This window comes from Rhamphochromis sp. 'chilingali', assembly GCF_963969265.1.
Source record: "Rhamphochromis sp. 'chilingali' genome assembly, chromosome: 15".
NCBI lineage: Eukaryota > Metazoa > Chordata > Actinopteri > Cichliformes > Cichlidae > Rhamphochromis > Rhamphochromis sp. 'chilingali'.
In genome coordinates, this window is record NC_137942.1 from 29,842,651 (window position 1) to 29,861,794 (window position 19,144).

At 37.6% G+C, this 19,144-nt stretch overlaps 1 long non-coding RNA gene across 1 annotated transcript; it reads left to right on the forward strand.

The window, feature by feature from the left end:
* Positions 1–15,713: 15,713 nt before the first annotated feature.
* Positions 15,714–17,210, forward strand: LOC308411655. Its single transcript, XR_013974432.1, has 5 exons — positions 15,714–15,760; positions 16,423–16,448; positions 16,758–16,843; positions 16,992–17,024; positions 17,121–17,210. It is a non-coding gene; the product is annotated as an uncharacterized lncRNA (long non-coding RNA).
* Positions 17,211–19,144: the final 1,934 nt, after the last annotated feature.

Consider the following 19,144-nt stretch of genomic DNA (forward strand, 5'->3'; position numbering starts at 1 on the left):
CAATCATGAAACTGATCAATGATCAGCTGATCGGCTTTTCTCTCTTGTTTATTTATCGCCCACTTTGTACCAGAAAGAGGAAACCAGCAGGTGTCGCACTAAACAACAGCAGCACATTTAAGCTTGATCAGCTGATGTTAGAATTTATTTAATATTAATTTCTAGTATCAGCTGATGTTGGCTGGAGCCACAGCTGTAAAGCTGCTGGTCATGATGTCGGTTTGGTTATCTGGTGAGAGGGAAACATGAAGATGAAACCAGGAGATGTCCTTACTGAATCATCGGAGCTGAACAGGTGATGGAGAAACAGGTTTACCTTTTAGTTCACATGAATGAGTTGAAGTTATGAACTGTATCTGAGAGACAAATAACACCAGGATCCTTTTTTTATGTAGCTGACAGCTGGTAACTGTGCAGGGGCGGGTCTAGGAAAGTTTTGCCAGGGGGGCAGGTAGGGCATTAACAGGAAAGGTGGGGCACAAAGAAATACTTTTCTTTCTTATTCTCATTTAAAATATCTAGCTTTTATTAAATAATTATCTAAATCTTACAACCAAAGTTTTTATCTGATGTAAAATGTATAGAAATCATACATATACCAACAAGACAGTGTACATATGGAAAAGATATATATACATTTTATAAAGTTTGTATCTGTCTTGTGTGAAACTTGTATGAAAAGCATGAAAGAGTAAAAACAGATATAAGATCCCTTGAAAGATTATATAATGAATCTTGTATGTTTTGGATACTAAAACAATATATGAAAGTAATAAGAAAGTGGCCACTTTCATGAGTAAATCATATAAGTTTTAACTATTTCTTTTCCATATGGGCACTGTCACAACAGCATTTGTTTTCATTCAAAGTCTTTATGGCTTTAATACCTGGTGGGCCGGTCTATAGTCAAAATGCCCGATTTTCTGTCCCAGTCCAGCCCTGCAGGTTAATACTGGCAGTGTCACCATGCCAGCTGACTGTATTTCATCATCAGCCAGTGTTGCTCTTGATCAATATTACCAAAGTTTACCATAAGGCAGCATAGAAAGTATTTACTTGCTTTCAGGTTTTATTCAAATGTTAGTCTTTTCATTTGTTTCCACACTTTTCTCCTGTTTCAAAATCAAACACCAGTTTGTGAGAAGATTGTATTGTATTATAGGATTGTTGAATTATGGTTAATGGTTGGTAGAATTTTTTTTAAACATTATCTGCCAATTACATCTGTCACCCTTCTCCAAATCTGTGCCCCTACCTGGCCCCCCCAACAAAATTTTTCTAGACACGCCATTGTTTTGAAGGTCTTATGATAATTGCTATATTTTCACTGACTTTTCAGGCCACTCCTTGTACCTGGCCGTTGTCAGAGGAATTTTTATTTTTTGTTTGTTTTTTAAGCCACTTAACACTCATTTAATAACCACTGAAAAAATAAAAAGGTATCTAACTGAAGGTAGGAACCAGTGTTGTTTAAACACATAACAGACAAGCACTAAAAATTTATACACTTAGTTACTAGCAGCCTGCCACAAAAATAATCCTCTCCACCCCCATTTCTTTAGCTGAATCTATAAAAATGATAATGATAACACAATTCAACAGTCATTTTTTTCACCGTGGGTTATTTCAAGGAGTATCGCTGAATAGTTGGCATATCTTGGCATGGAAGGCAATGCAGGTCAGAAACCATTGCTGTCAAGAAGACATTTTAAGGAAGAGAAACAGCATTACAAACTGCAGATGCGTTGGATTTAAAAACACACAATGGACACTCCTACCCAGAGACCTGACCTCATAATTATTAAACCAGTGTGGGATCATCATGAAAGAGAATGGAATAAAAGGCAATCAGCATCTAAAGAAGAGCTGGAATGCCGAGCTAGTTATACAAGATATTAAAGATAAAGATATTAAAGATATTACAAGAAAGCTTTGGTAGGAGTCATGTTGTCATATGTTTCCACAAATTACTGTACCTATTGCCCATGTTCCTAGTAAAATAGAAAAAATGCAGGACTCAAGACTATAATTTTATGTAACTCTTTAAGAACTTGACAATATCTGTTGAAAATGTCACAAAATTAAGAGCAAAAAACACCAAGGGTAAATAAATAAATAAAAAATATATAATCAATAAAACATAAAAAATCTGAAATATAAGTAAAGTGATCTTCAATTTAAAAATGAATGCAGTAACACACACATATGAAAGAATCAGAAAGAACATTCAAATTTACTTTATTTATTTTATTAATGATTAAGTGCATTTTATAGATTATTATTCAGTACTTTTATTCAGGAAGGGTTTCAATAAAGTTATTATGCTTTCAAAGGAGTGGATCATTTTCACTGTGGAATTTTCAGGGTTATCACGCATCACTGGCATTTATATGTTTATATATCAGTGCACAGCTAATATTTTGCAGAGGAATTTTAATATTTGTTAAATTATATTATATACTTAGTCAAAATTCAACATTGGATCCAACCAACCATTTTTTTTAGAGACTAAATTGACTAGACTTAAAACAACAACAACAAAAAAAGAAATGGCATAAAAAAGAAAAGAAAGATGTTCAAAAGAAAGCTGCCTATACACATTTATCCACAGCTGGGATTGACAGTGGTGTGAAGTGAAATTAAATATTATACTTAACCCCTTAAGTATAATATTTAATTTCACTTTAATCATCACAATGATTTCATTATCAGATGCATTATGTGTGCAAATAAATTTATACATGGAAGACAGCTTTAAAAAGATTGACTTGTACAACCACAAACATGTTTAGAGATTAATATAAGAGATCAGCGAGCTAGATAGTATCACACTATACCTGTGACCTCAGGAAACTTGCCTTTACTTTGTAGTTTGCCTGTGTACAGAGGTATGCAATGTCATGTTTTATTTAGCATAAATAAACACAAAAAACAACAAAAAAATAAAATAAGAATTAAATTCTATAATTGAATAATTTAAATCAAAGAACTTAACTTAAATTGATAATGTATTTATTCTAAAAAGTATGATAAAATACTTTAGCCGAGTTATGAGTAAGGCTGCATAAAGCCTGGAAAACAGTATAAAATTTCAAAATTAAACCATTATTTATCACCCCTAAGCTTTACAAATTACACAACTAAACCTAATGAATACTCAATGAAATTCAGTTATTCTAAAGTCAATAAATTATACTAAGTACAAATTATGATTTAGAGGCATAAAACAAAGTGTCAATTCACTACACACACACACCTTCTCTAGGGTATGCTTTACATCAGGAATGCAGGACTGTAGCTCTTTTTTTTCCCGTCTCAAATTCGTGTTTAACAGACTGCAGATGCACACATGCACACACACACACACACACACACACACACACACACACACACACACACACACACACACACACACACACACAAACCATCTTTAGCCATCCTTCTCTGTGTGCATTGCAGACTGATTTTTTGTTCTCCAGGTTGAATGTTGAAGTTGAACTTGAGACAGACAGACAGCTTGTAAACTGTTGGCAGTCTGGCCCTTGTCTAGTGCGGAATGGCCTGGGGGAAGTGGTGGCAGCAGTGGAGGGGGGAACTGAATTCAGCAACCCTTTTTTATACCAAATGCTTTCATATGCACATACAATCTCTGATCTGTTTCAAGTTCAAGATCTGTTAAAAAAAATACAGTTAAAAAAATACACACTGGACTAGGTAGCACAGATATTGGATGTAAAATGGTAAAACTGTTGAAGCTCTAGAATGGAGAATATATGAAATCAAACTAACTTTAAATTGAGATGTAAAGAAATAACACTACTACTGTGTGTGTGTGTGTGTGTTCGTGTGTGTGTGTGCATGCATGTAACTATGTGTGTATGCGTGTGTGTCTGAGTATGTGTGAATTTTAACAGCTCAGGAAGAAAAGGAAATGACTATAAACACACTATACAGCCGGACAGGCCTCCAACAAAGCCTTTGTGTGTGGGATGGTGAATGCCAGCCTGGTTTGAAAAACACGGAAAGAGTTTCCTGGAATTCAGAGGAGCAGGAATAAAAAAACAGCTTTATTTAACCTTCATTTATTTCATCAGCTGCATATTTCTAAAGTTGATAAACAGTAAATTCAGTGGAAATTATTGGCATATAATAAACAAGGCAATTACATTTATTTCTCTTGTACAATTATTACTTTTAGTATATTCTTAATAAGGTAACATTCAAAATATGAATCAATACAAAATAATTTAGTTTATTTATTAACACTGTTGCAATGACATGTTGGTATTCCTCTTCAGTAGACCATTCTATGTTTGATACCAGAATAATTATGTATAACATGCAAAGGTAAGGGAAGACATTAGAAATTATACATATATATATATATATATATATATATATATATATATATATATATATATATATATATATATATATATATATATATATATAACGTATCCATTGTGTAAGAAAATTAAATATATATATGGCCTGTATTTATATAGCGCTTTACTAGTCCCTAAGGACCCCAAAGTGCTTTACATATCCAGTCATCCACCCATTCACACACTGGTGATGGCAAGCTACATTGTAGCCACAGCCACCCTGGGGCGCACTGACAGAGGCGAGGCTGCCGGACACTGACGCCACCGGGCCCTCTGACTACCACCAGTAGGCAACGGGTGAAGTGTCTTGCCCAAGGACACAACGACCGAGACTGTCCAAGCCGGGGCTCGAACCGGCAACCTTCCGATTACAAGGCGAGCTCCCAACTCTTGAGCCACGATCGCCCCAATGGTTTCTAGAAATTCATTTTCAGTAGACATGTTAAATATTTTACTTATACCGGTAATAAAAATCACAGTTCTGAGTGAAAGACAGCAATTAACATCATTTACAGAATATACTGGAAAACTGATGAACCAACAAATCTCTTTTTGTAAATGTTGATATAAGAGATGTTTTAATTCTAATACTTTGACAAATGTTACATATTTCAAAAACAATGTTATACATCTTCTTAGATAGCTATTGCTTCAAGTATGCTCATCCTATATTCCTCATCCTCTAGATCACCAAGTCTGTAAATCCTGGTGATCTTTGTTCTTTGTTCAACCAGCTGACTACTCAGAGACGAAATCCTGCTGCCCACTTTCCACTGACTCCTCAGAAAACCACAAACTCTTTCAGCTCACACCTGAATTCCCCTCTGATATCCAATAGATCTACTTCATTGGGTCTTGGAACTTATTCTGTCAGTTTTTTGTGTGTACTCTAAAGATTAATATTTTAAGTTGCAGTCATGCTTTGTATCTTGGAACTTTGTAATGCACTGCACTGCATGATAAACCCTGACAAAACATTATGCAGCTGAAAACATCAGTGACTGATGATTATAAAAATGCTCAGAGTCAATAAAAATGGCACAGAGGTAATGCAAAATAGTCATATTATAGGCCAAGAAATACATTCAAGATGAGATTGATAGTCGTTATTAACAGGTCAATAGCTCGCGAAATTATTTCCTACAGTGAACTGATGCCTACACAAATTCTGTTCCCACCCATATAATTGAGGGCCCTACAAGTGGCAAGAGACAATGCAACCTGATACTGTGACATGGCATTTACACTGCAGGTCACTTTTTAAAATAACATCAATATGTAAGTAAATAAGGCTACGTTCACACTGCAGGCGAAAGCGCATCAAATCAGATTTTTTTGACCCTATGCGACCCATATCCGATCATGGTATGACAGTGTGAACGGCACAAATCCGATATTTTCAAATCCGATCTGGGTCACTTTCGTATGTGGTACTGAATCCGATACATATCCGATGTTTCAGAAAGCGACTGCTGTGTGAACGGTCAGGTCGCATTAAATCCGTCTTTTACGTCACCGACACAAGACAGACGCCAATTATCAGCGCCAGAGAAGACATCGCGAACGCTTCTCTGGCCATCCCGTGTAGATATCAGTGAAACTGTTGGGCAGACAATGTTGGAGAAACGTGAACATTTTATTTGTACTGTATAATCTGCAGATTCTGACAGAAATCTGCAACTATCCTTTGAAGCACCGCTCCTCTCTAAAACAGCAATAAGGATCATTATTAGGTTATTTACATTATTATGTAAATAACAAAATAACTTAAAGAAAAAATTGGGAAATGTAAAGTCCGAACTCTTTATATTAAGGGCCATCTATCAAACAATACTGTTTGCTCTGGGTCTAAACAGAGCGCGTTGTGTGTGAAGTCTTCTTTTGCGCATGCGGGCCGCTTTGAGCGTTCACACTAGAGCGCGTTTGCTGTCGCATTTTATTTGTAGTGTGAACAGGCAGACAAAAAGATCGGATTTGATCAAAAAATCGGAATTGAGCATTAAGACCTGCAGTGTGAACGTAGCCTTAAAGTTTCTTTATACAGCAGATTTTGCAGACAAATGCCACAAAAAACCAGAAAATAATACAATCATAAATGCATCATCAAAGCATTAAAGCCCTTTAAGTCATCACAGGGTTCAATGCATTCCACAGTCTGGGTGCAATAGTTTTGAAGCAGGTGTGAGAGGCCACTAAAAGGTTTTGATTCTATGACATCAGGCTACGAGAAGAGGTATATATATATAGTTATATATGAATCATATCAACAATACAAGGAAGGGCTTCTCCATATAATGCTCTAAAACAGGGGTGTCAAACTCAAATACACAGTGGGCCAAAATTCAAAACTGGAACAAGGCCGCGGGCTAACATTAATATTTATTGAAAAAAAATCTTCCTCCAGATTTAAGAATGGATCTCTTCTTATGGACTCAAACAAGTTTTGCTGAAAAACTGAATATGGGACAAGCAAAGCTTAATACTAAACAATATATATATTAGCTGTATAATACCAGTAGGCCAGCTCTAATAATAATTTGGTATGGCGCCCGCGGGCCAGAGTTTGACACCTATGCTCTAAAAGTTACAAATAAAATTTAAAAAGTGCAGCAACTTTAAAACAGGGGTTATGAGTTCCTCTGTTTCAGAGAGCCAATAGTCTCGCTGCAGAGTTTTGGACAACCTGGAAACTATTCAGCCCTTTCTTGACACGTAAATAGACAATTACAATAGTCCAGTCTCGTAGAGACAAAAGCATGAATTATCATCTCAAGTTCACTTGCTGACACCATTGATTGAAGTTTTGAGCTGTTCCTCAAATGAAAGAAGCTAGTTCTTACTGTCTGTTTTAAGTTATATTTCTGGGAAAAAAGCTTTGTCAAAAATAACACCTAAATTTCTGAGTGACCAGGATCACCCAATTTCTGATTAACCTCTAGGACCTGGCGCCCAAATATGTGAACATCACATTTTGGGTTGTCTAGACCAAAATACTCAATTTTGGTCTACAAGGGCCTGATATTCACTTACGAGGACATTATACTGCCACTGTTCTTTTTTTCATTTTAAACGAAAGTCCTCATATGTGGTTCTCATTTATCTTCGAAATAAAAATTAGGTAAAAAAAAAATCTGTCCAAATATCAAAGAGAAATTAAAAATGTATGCCATGGAAGAGTTCGGTTCTTAGGAGGTTAATGTTGGACACTGCAATTTCCAACATTAAACAGCAATAATCAATTAATCAGCAATATAATCAAAGTTTCAGTTTTATCTGGGGTTAGCTGTAAATAGTTTTTATTTAAACATTGATTAATGTTAGTTAAGCAATTAATTAAAACAGACAGTTTGTGAACCTCTGAAGGCGTAAAAGAGCAGTACTGCTGAATATCATTAATATCTGGTCTAAAAGAAGAATATATATTAAAAAGAAAATAGGTCCCAGCACAGAGCCTTCAGGGACTCCACATTTAGACATAATCTGTTTTGCAGACACATTAAAACTCCCACCAGATTAGGATGTAGGATGAAAACCACTTTAAAACAGACTGGATATCTCAACCAGATTCTTCAGTCTTTTTATTAGGATAGTATGATTAATTGTGTCAAAAGCTGAGGAAAGGTCTAGTAAGACCAACGCTGTGTATTCTCCAGAATCGTCTGACATCATAATAGAGATGGACCGATCGGACTGATACTGACCGAAATTATTGGATCGGATATCGGAGAGAAATAAAAAATGTAATCCGATCCATTAAATATCATAAAAGCGCCTCACAAAACTAGCGACACAGTGTAACCCAGCTCATGACCTTAGCACGTGGGAGCAGTGTGCGTCTCGTGATAGAGCGGCTGTGGCGTGCGAAACCTGTCGGCGGTCTGGTTGAGCATTTGGAGCCTCGCTACGTGCTTCCAAACCAGCATTTCATAAAGCATTCCCACGTTAAGCTTAACAACCGATATATGGCGCGACTGCCTCTCTCCCCTTCCTCTCCTGCTGCTACTTCAATCATGAAACTGATCAACGATCAGCTGATCGGCTTTTCCGTCGCAACCCCCGTCTCTCTTGTTTGTTTATCGCCCACTTTGCGCCAGAAAGAGGAAACCAGCGGATAAACAACAGCAGCACGTTTAAACGTAATAAGCTGTTGTTAGAATTTATTTAATATTACTTTCTACACCAGGATTATTTTCTACGTTGCTGACAGCTGATAACTATGCAGGGGCGGGTCTAGCAAGGTTTTGCCAGGTAGGGCATTAACAGGGAAAGGGGGGCACAAAAACATACTTTTCTTTCTAATTGTCATGTCTGGCTTTTAATAAATAATTATCTGAATCTTACAACCAAAGTTTTCGTCTGATGTAAAATGTATAGAAATCCATTATTGTATATAGTAACTACTAAGTCAAATTTATAACCTAGAAAGCTACAGTACTCAAAGGTGGGAAACCTCGTTTGGCTCTTGGCGAAGGCGGTTGCACTTTACTCCTCTCCTCCTCTCCCTTATCTTAGCAGGGGCTTAGCCTCTTATGTCCTTGTCTAGTCTCGTGTTTTTTGTATTACTTTTCCCTGGAACACTCTCTCATAGTCTGTTCTCTAAAACCTAAAAGGGAATTATGGATTTGATCAACTGGTCCCTGAATGCTATTGACACCCTTTTCTCAACGAGAAGTCTGAGTGTCCGGGTGGTACTTTCCCTGCCGGATACACGATGGACGGGTGGCAGAAATGGAGAATCGTGTGCCTGGCGGGACTGTCGATCGAGGACACTGAAGATATCTACCTATCCGGAACCATGATAACAGGGTTCTTGCTGATCGGAGCTGGCTTGGCCCTGGCTTATCGAAGAATTAAGAAAGCAGAACCGGCTGTTCCCCCACAAGGCTGCCCGCTGGGATTGAAACGATGGGACGAGGCATGAGTTCTCAGAATGGGCTCATTGAGTGCAGCATGGATAAGATCTTGAACTCTGGACACACACACACACACATACACATACACTGATACGCACTCACTCATCCCCCCTCCCTTTCCAAACGCCTTCGATGCTTGTTCCCTTCTGGAGAACACGGCGGGTCTGAGCCGTGTTCTCCAGGGCAGGCAGGGCAGGCAGTGGCGTGTCTAGAAATTTTTTGTTGGGGGGGGCCAGGTAGGGGCACAGATTTGGAGAAGGGTGGCAGATGTAATTGGCAGATAATGTTTAAAAAAAATTCTACCAACCGTTAACCATAATTAAATAACCCTGTAAACCTAATAACTGAATGTGCTTTTAACTCTTATTAGAATGAGATTTTAAGCACTACGGTGCAAAGTTTTTAGATACTGCATTGATAAAGTACAAGAGATACAATCAGTGCTTTGTCAGTGTTTACTCAGCATTCAAGGACAGCAATATTTGCATAGTATTTTTACTGACATATAGTGCACATATGTTTTGGGCAAAAACATTTTTTAATATTAAAATACGAACATTTGTAACAAATAATTGACAAATCAGCCAATTCCAATGTAAAACTTTATCTGCCTGTTAAAAAAAGAAGATAATCTTCTCACAAACTGGTGTTTGATTTTGAAAAAAGTGGGGAAACAACTGAAAAGACTAACATTTGAATGAAACCTGCCTCCCCTTCCCTCATCCACCTGCTGGCCTCTGTGGAAGCCCCGCCATAGCCACCACCAAACAACTGAGTTATTTTTACACATCGACCTGCATCTGGCCAATCCACCACCTCTCATTGTTCATGCCGTTACAAAAAAAAATAAAAAATAAGTCACCAGGCATATCCCCGGTATGCCCGATGGCCAGTCCAGCTATGTTAACCTGCAACCAAATCTGCAGCTCCATACAGCAATGTTACGACTTGGATTATATATTATAACTCATAACTCTTATGTTAGCTCCCCTCAGTAGCATACTGTCTGAAATATTCGACGGCTGCAATAATTCTTCAAGTGTTATTTTTTCCTTGGTATTCTAATTTCACCGAAGTTTACTAAACTCAACAAACTTAATATTACTTACCGGGACATTTATTCTGGCCTCATTTTCTTTCACCGAAAAATTGTTTCCTGCGGTGCCATCTTTCGTGCTTGGCTCTCCTACCTTTGCTAACGTGATGCACAAAGCGCAGAAGCCTTTGGGGTGGCACCTGGGGTGGCCAGTCTGGTTGGGGGGGTGGCCTGTGCCCCCCCAGGCCACCCTGCTGGACACGCCACTGAGGGCAGGATGGCTGCTGTGTTTGCTTCGGATTACACCTCACCCCCTACCCAACCCTGTTGCTTGTCACGTGCTCCATAATGTTGTGCTGTGGACATTTATGTGCTTCTGTGCAGAGGAGTTTTTTGGTTTCCTGTTCTCATGCTGTCCTTTCATAGGAGCCCAGCATGAGTAGAGGTCTCTTTCTTTTAGTGATGGGTCGTTCGCGAACGAAATGGCTCTTATAGCCGGCTCTTTGACGTGAACGACGCGAGCCGTCACGTGGGTTTTTTTTTTTTCTCTCACCCTCTCTCTCTCTCGCACTTTTTTTCCGCTTCACTCTGCACATGAGCCTTGTGCTTTACGCTGGGCAGAGGGGGGAGTTATACTCAGTAGCACAGGAACAGAGCCAGAGGGAGAGAGAGAGAACGGGAGCCAGGGACAACAACATCACATTAGAAAGGTATAGTAATCATCCACAACTATTTTCGGTTGCAGATGATAAAGGATTCAGAAAGTTTATTCATGCGGGCCCATATGACAGAGAATATGCATCTTCTTTATGTTTTCATATTTTAATTTATATTTAATTGTGTTGTGGTTTGCAGTGTTTTGTGTTGTTTTCACTTTAAATTTGTAAAAGGAAAAAGCTGAAAATTTAAATAGTTAAAAGTTGAAATGTGAATAGTTGATTTTTGTATTATATGATTTATTTATTACATTTTATGTGGAGTGAATAAATAAAAGTATATTTATGGTGGCCCCTAGAGACGAAGCACATATAAACTTCAAATCACGTACAAACTCCAAAACACGTAAAAACTCCAAAACACGTAAAAACACGTACAAACTCCAAAACACGTAAAAACTCCAAAACACGTAAAAACTCATAAGCACGTAAAAACTTAGAAGCATATAAAAACTCAAAACACGTACAAAAGACAACAGAAGTACTCCAGGATGCTGGGCGCAGTGTTGAGCTTTTGTTATCTTGTGGCTACACAAGCCAGCAAGTACCAACGACCGGATTTGATGTATGGTAGTAACAGGTAAATGAACTTTTTTTTAAAATTATTTGAATATATATGAGTGCTTGTGTATGAATACACAAACAATACATACATGCTTTCAATTGTGTAATTTAAGTGATCTAGTAGCTTTGCTTTGGAAGTTCAGTTCATGCTAGAAATGTGTTTTGGAGTTTGTACGTGTTTTGTCTCTAGGTGCCACCGCATATATTTATATATAAACATATATAAATAAAACCACTTTTTTTACGTTAGTAATTCCTTTTGTGCATAATTTAATATTATTGTTAATAATTAATTAATTAAAGCAACAAAACAATCTGAAGAGCCGGTTCGGAGCCGAAAGAGCCGGCTCTTTTTAGTGAGCCGAACCGAAAGAGCCGGATCTCTAAAAAGAGCTGGAAATCCCATCACTACTTTTTTTCCTCTTGTACTTTCCCATTGTAGTGTACATTTCAGTGTTTTTCTGTAATGTTACTAATCTCCGACCTGTATCCCCATGTGATGTCTGTGTTGTGTGTGTAAGGTCGGGGGGGGGTCCCATTTCACTGCAGGGTAACCTGCATGTGGTGAATAAAGCTTTGATTGATTGATTGATTGATTGATTGATTGATCATGTTGAATCTATTTAAGTATTGTAGAAAAATTGTTGACTACTGTGCTTTTTTTTTATACGTGCTTTAAATTAAAGTTGATTAAGCATTAAGCACGTGCTAAGCATAATTAAGCATTATTGGGGGGGGGGGGTGTCTCTATTTATTTATTTTTCTTTTGCTGGGAGTTGGCAACCCTATTAGTTAGGTTGTTTAATATTTCCACTAAGTACTCTTTAAAATACCAGAATAGTGAGGATGGTGTAGGTTTAAGTTTATTAGATTGATCAGTTTTGCTGAACTATAAAATATTTTGGGTGCAGTGTATTTTTTGCATACAGGTTTAACAGAATAGCTTTAGTGGTTTTCTTTTTTAAACTTGAGTATGAACTTATACAAAATGCAGCAAGATATTTAAAAAAAACATTTTATTGATTATGAAATACCCTATAGAGATTGAAAATGTGACGTCATTCAGGGGTAAAACCGCAAAGGATTCTGGGAACTCATGGCAAGAGGTACTAGTGCACGCAGGCTTTCAATTGAAATAAGTTACACAGCGATAAAAATAAACAAAAGATGTCAAGAAGCTGTTGTATTGTTAACTGCAATAGCCAGTCGCATGACATCCACGGGAAGCCGATGGGTAAAGAGATCGGTTGTTATCGGATTACGTCGTTGAAGAGAAATTGTTCGAGCCATGTTTCCGAAGTAACAAACAGGCGACGGATGGCCTGGATTGCAGCCATTCAAAGACCAAATATAACGTCCCAGAACACTCCAGCTCACATGTTAGTCTGCTCCAAGCATTCCCACAAAGGTCAGTGTTTTGTAGTAATTAATACGTCATTTTTCTTAACATAATTGGTGATATAGGTTACAAGCAAGTCTGGTGCTGAACAGAAATTGTCGCGCTATGCTCCTTTGTTTATTGTGCATAAATACTGAATTGTCCTGACACAATATTGTGTTTCGCTTCTGTTATTACCATGGTACATTGACAAAAACATATACTTTTATTCACAGGGTAAAACAGGTTTTTTTGTATCACCAATTGCCCAGTGCGATTACAGCATACAATATTGTTGTCACTGCTACATTTCTGTAATGCGTACCAGAAATTATTTCCACTACTAATTAATTACCGTTGAACTTAAAGGTCCTATTAATAAACTGTTAACGAATGTGTATTTATGAAGACGATTTGTGAGACTGGTAAACTTATGATAGGTATGATGGTCTTTCGTTCTACACGGTGCATTTCAAGGTCCTGTACCCATCCGTCTGTACACTGTACCTGGGCTTGTTGCAGTGACCTGAAGTTACTAAACTTCATGAGAGTATGCACTCACTCCAAGAACCGTATAATTATAAATATGAGCGTGGTGAAAGTTGGGCAGCACGCTAACGTCTTTTGTCCACTCTGTGTGCTCGTAAGGGTCTAACCCTTTCACTCCTTTGATTTTTTCCTCGTATCTTTTCTTTGACTTTTCATCAAGTCTGTCTTTGTACAGACTGGCATTGTTCTCCTTCGTTGTGTACATTACTTTTTCGGGGGACAAAGAACAAGCAAGAAGGTATTGGAACCGGAGAATGAACGTTTTCAGGTGCTGAAAATGCTTGCATTTGATGCGGTACTTGGATTGTTTTGCCACGAGTTCCCGGCACGCAATGCGCGAAAGTCACGTGGTCTGTCAATCTCTATATCGGATTTATATCGGTATCGGCAGATATCCAAATTTATCCAAATTTACCACGATTGCTGGATCGTGGTAGACAACAATCAGTGAGACTCAAGCTACAGCTCAAGCTAAGTCAAGTGTCTATTGTGAAAGTTGTAACTCATTCTTGTTTCCTTGCCTACAGACCTCCTGGATAACCTTCCCTGTGTGAATCTTTGTGTCAAGTGTGGAGAAAGGAACTGCGGTCGTGAGTGTGGAGAGTTGGAGAACGAGAGATTTCCCCCCTTTGGATTTCCCTGGAGCCCCGTCCCCCACATTGTTGTATATAGCACTGCCCTGCACTTCCTTTATATACACCTGGTGAACTCTGTAAATAAATTCTTGTGTTCAGCTGATTCTGGAGTCCTGCGCTTGAGTCTCCCACGTTGAACTGTAACAGACCTGAAGAAAAATGCTAACTCTGGATATCATTAATATTAGAGGAAAACTGAAAAACTATCAATTAAAAATTGTCCATCCATCCATTCTATTATATCCATGGATAGTACACTGCTGCAGTGTAATTTGACATTGGATCATTGTTAGCAGTAGATAGCTAAAAAATACATTTATTAAGTGATTAAACCTATAACAGAATTAAATTCAGGAAGGATGAATGGGATGGAAGTATCTGCTGAATCAGTAAGCAAATGCTAAGCTGTTAGAGCATTAGATACTGTTAACTAAAACTAATGGATTCAGATAAACTAATTTTACCTTAGATCCTTAGATTAAGGGTGTATTCTGTGGTGCTTTTACCTCGATATGACATATTATCAGGGTTTTAGTGTAGAAAAAATACATAAACAAAAGCAAAAATATTTTGAGATACCAATATATTTAATAGCTTTCTTATTTATTTATTTATTGTGATTATACAGTTTGTACTATGACATTTTCTTTCAACTCTTTCAAAATCTTGTCAGGCGTTATCACTCAAAAGTTTAATAGTCATAAAAGTATAGGCATAATATGTTATGTACACTCAAAAAAGTGAAATTGAATGGTTATTGCATTTACAAGTCTCTAACAAAATCCGAGGTTTCCAAGGTGAACTTAATTAAATCATCAGTGTTGGTCAAGTTACTTGAAAAAAGTAATCAGTAACTAATTACTGATTACTTCCCCAAAAAAGTAATCCTGTTACTTTACTGATTACTTATTTTCAAAAGTAATTAATTACTTAGTTACTTAGTTACTTTTTAAAAACACGATTTACAACCTGAAGAGGTGATAAAGCGATAGCTCTTTCAGCCCAATTCTACTTTTTCTACATAATCCATCATACAAAATGTAATCAAATGGAAAAGTCTCTTTATTTTTTACTTGTTTTATCAGTTTTAATCTTTTAACTTTATGCATCAAGCAAAAATTTAATTATATGCAACATTCTCTGACTTGAATAAATTAGTTTAACATTTAAACCTATTTTCTGCACATTCCAGCACATAAAATAAAATATTTTTTGTGTTTACACTCACTCTTTCAAATAGATGCAAGTAAAACACAGCAGAAAATAAATAAAGTCAAAGACTCAGCGGTCCTGTTGCTCTATTTTCACCTGTAAAGCAGGACTGGGGGTAGGCGGACGATCTGATTTCCTCGTGTCAGCATTGTTCCCACATCATCATAATTAATGTTGTTCCAGGTTCAACATTGCAAGTGACCAATCACCTTCTTGTGACGTCATTCCTTTGCGACTTCGAAATACCCGCCTTCGAGTATTTCGAAATACAAGTGAAGAAGCGAGAAACCGCCGCCTGTCTGCCGAATTTGAAGTCAAATCGCCTGTCCGCCGAATTTGAAGTCAATTTAGGATACTTTCCTTTAATAAACGGTAAGCATTATACATATGTTCCTCACTTGGCTTGCTGTTTGTTTGCTAGCGATAGGCTACTTGACGACAGCATTAGCTAACCAGTGTTCTCTAGACCAGCGTTCCCCAACTTTTTGGGTGTTTCGTGGCCCGGGGGTTGGGTCAGGCAAAATTGCAGTAGCTTCCCTGATCATTTTACAAACATAAGTGAAGAGAATCTGGACTAAAAGGCCTAGACTTATGGTTGTGTGCTGAATCTATGAATCAAACTATCACCTGGAAACATAATTAACTGGTCCATAGCTGTGAAACTGGACATGAGTTCTTGATTCTATGGAGATTAACAGTAATCCAGAAATTTACAAATTTGTCCTGGTACATCGCGTAAATGTTGTCCCAGGGACATCGCGTAAATGTTGTCCCTGGGACATTGTGTAAATGTTGTCCCTGGGACATCATGTAGAAGTTGCCCTGGGACATCGTGTAGATGTTGTCCCTGGGACATCGTGTAAATGTTGTCCCTGGGACATCGTGTAGATGTTGTCCCTGGGACATCGTGTAAATGTTGTCCCTGGGACATCGTGTGATAGCTTGTAAATAATGGAATGAAAATTATTGATTGTTATTAACTTGTGAAAAAGAAGTGTAACAAATCCACATGTTATGTTCTTACACCCTTACAGAAACTGTGACTCCTTCACAATGTCAGGTAAATGTCAACTCATGTTGAATAATCAACCAATCAAGCCTTTTATTATCACATGCAATGTTACACGTACAACTGCAATGAAAATTTCACCCCCTTCTGACCATACATATATTGCTTAAACATCACATTGGGAAGACAGGTCGGAAACAGTTAGGAAGGTCAGAAAACAATTTAATTAATAGATGAGGGGAGAGGAGGAGAAAAAAGAACTACAACCAGACAAAGCTCCTAGAAGACTGAAATGGATGATGGTTGCAGCATGCAAAAAGAAAATGATATCTGTTGACTACAGCATATGCTTTCTCACAGATTACCTTGTGGGAGTAGCTGGACCAAACTCTATTGGTATTTCAAGTTTGAAATCCCTGTTTGACCAGACTAACATTTCAGATGAGGTACCTCTTGACATAAAAATCCTTTTATGTTGTCATAAAACTAATGTTAAATTCTGCTTTAAATACACTTTATTGTACAATTTACTTAATGAATCGTATTCCTTAGTTCTGTTTTTATTTATATGTATTTATTTATTTGTTTTATAAGGTAATAGATGGCCTAATCTATTTGCAGTGTGAGGTATGTTGAAAAGCTTGTTTGATCATAATGACATAGCATGTTTATGTTTTTTGTAATGTATTTGAAAACATAGGTGTATTTATGTTATTTTTATAGAATTTCCCTCACATTTATCCAATACCAAGCCAAATCACTGGAAAAATTTTGGATGGGTCCACAAGAGCACAAAGTGCATACTTTTTGAAGGTATGACTTGGACTGTGGTAACTATGTTCTTATCACAAAGGGTTTATAAGTTGCCACTATAAACAAACAGCATTTTCCAAAATTGAAGCCTTGTCAGAAGAACCTGAAAAATACCTTTCTGAAACCTTTTCTGTGTAAAGACTTGTTCAAAAGCAATGCACACAGATTAAAACATTTCTGTCTTGGCCAACTGATAATGTCATGGTCGCTGTGTGGCAGGCAGGATGAGGACCCAAAATGCAAACTCACGGACTCAGGGGATAAACTCAAAATGCAGCTTTATTGCTGACAGGTGACAAACGAAAGCAGTGATACCAAAGCAATACAAAACTAAACTACACTGGGAAAAGCTAATTGTAACATATACCAGAAGACACGGGGAGAACCACACACAGCATGAGGGAGAACGCGAACGCCGAACAGAGGGAGACGCAGACAGAAATACACAGAGGGTTAACGAGGAAAGTGGGAACACACGGGGAACACAGCTGACACAGATAACCATAACGAGACAGGGCGGGGTGAACATAACACTGACGGGAGACGGGCAGAGTCAAACAGGAAGTACAGAGGTTCAGACAGGAGGAGAGAGAGCACGGGGAAAACACAGACATAACGGGCTGGGGAAACATGGAATAAAACATAAGGAGAGACAAGGGCTCACAGATACACAGAGGGGCACACAGGGGGTAAAAGCCACGAAGGGAAAACACTTAGGGAACAACACAACAGGGCAACTCAGGAAACATGGCCTAAATAGGGAACAAAATACAAACATACAAGAAAACTAAGAATACTGGGCCAACATGGCCCAGGACCATGACAGATAAAGAACACCAAAAATTGAGTGGTGCGTGTTGAGTCTGTGGTCTTGATTTGTTTTGTACACACTATAGAAATTAATTAATGTAAACCAAAAATGACACTTTCTATATGTTTGTGTATCTGCAGAATTAATTACAAGTCTCACCTGACAAGCTTTTGCAGTTTTGCAGTGTCATTCTTGACAGAAAAACATACTTGTCACATTATTTTTATTTCCAGAAAAACATCTTTCAGATGTATGAGAAATTGATTGGAGCCTGTCTGGAAAACGGCAGCCACTGGACCTTGTTTGTAAGTTGCACAGATTTTGCACTCTCTCTAGTGCATGATACTTTTCAGTGTCCCTCATTAGGAAAGCTCAAGGCCCAAGCCTACCATATCCATCTTTTTACAAAACAGTTTTGTGACATACCCAAGAGGACCATAGTCTATATGAATTCATTTGGCGAGACGGAGGTCAGAAAAAGTGCGGTGTTGAAAAACTGGAGGTAATTAATTAACATATTTAACATAACATATTTAATTTAATTGAAATCATTACCGAACGTGGTTATTGATTTCTCTATATGCTTTTTATTTGTAATAACTGCGATCTCTCAGCTCATTTGCTTCAGCAAGAGGCTGCGCTGGAGAGTGGACCTTGTAATGTTTGCATGCCTCAAACATTAATGATCACACCCTCGGTAATTCTCAGTTCCATTCTTTTATTCTCAGGCTTGCAGCGATAACACAGTCTGCAGCGCTAACTTGTTCATTTTTTTCGTTTCCTGTTCGACCTTTCAAAATAAAACATCTGTAAACATCACAATCACCTCCTTTTTTTTTTTTAACCAAACTTATATATTCAGCGAGGGGAATTATTAATCTGAACCTATGACAACGACACCTAATAAAATTACTGAACGTTCTTATTACTTGAGTTTCTCCACACCTAAACATCACTTAAACAGCACTGCGTTTGCACAGATCTGTGACTAAACACTATCAACATTCAACACTATAATACTGGTCACAGTGTTAGATTCAGGAACAACAAACATGTTACACGCAGCGTAACTTTTAACTGGTCACTCAGATATTCAAGTCTTAGATCTGATGTAATCAGACAG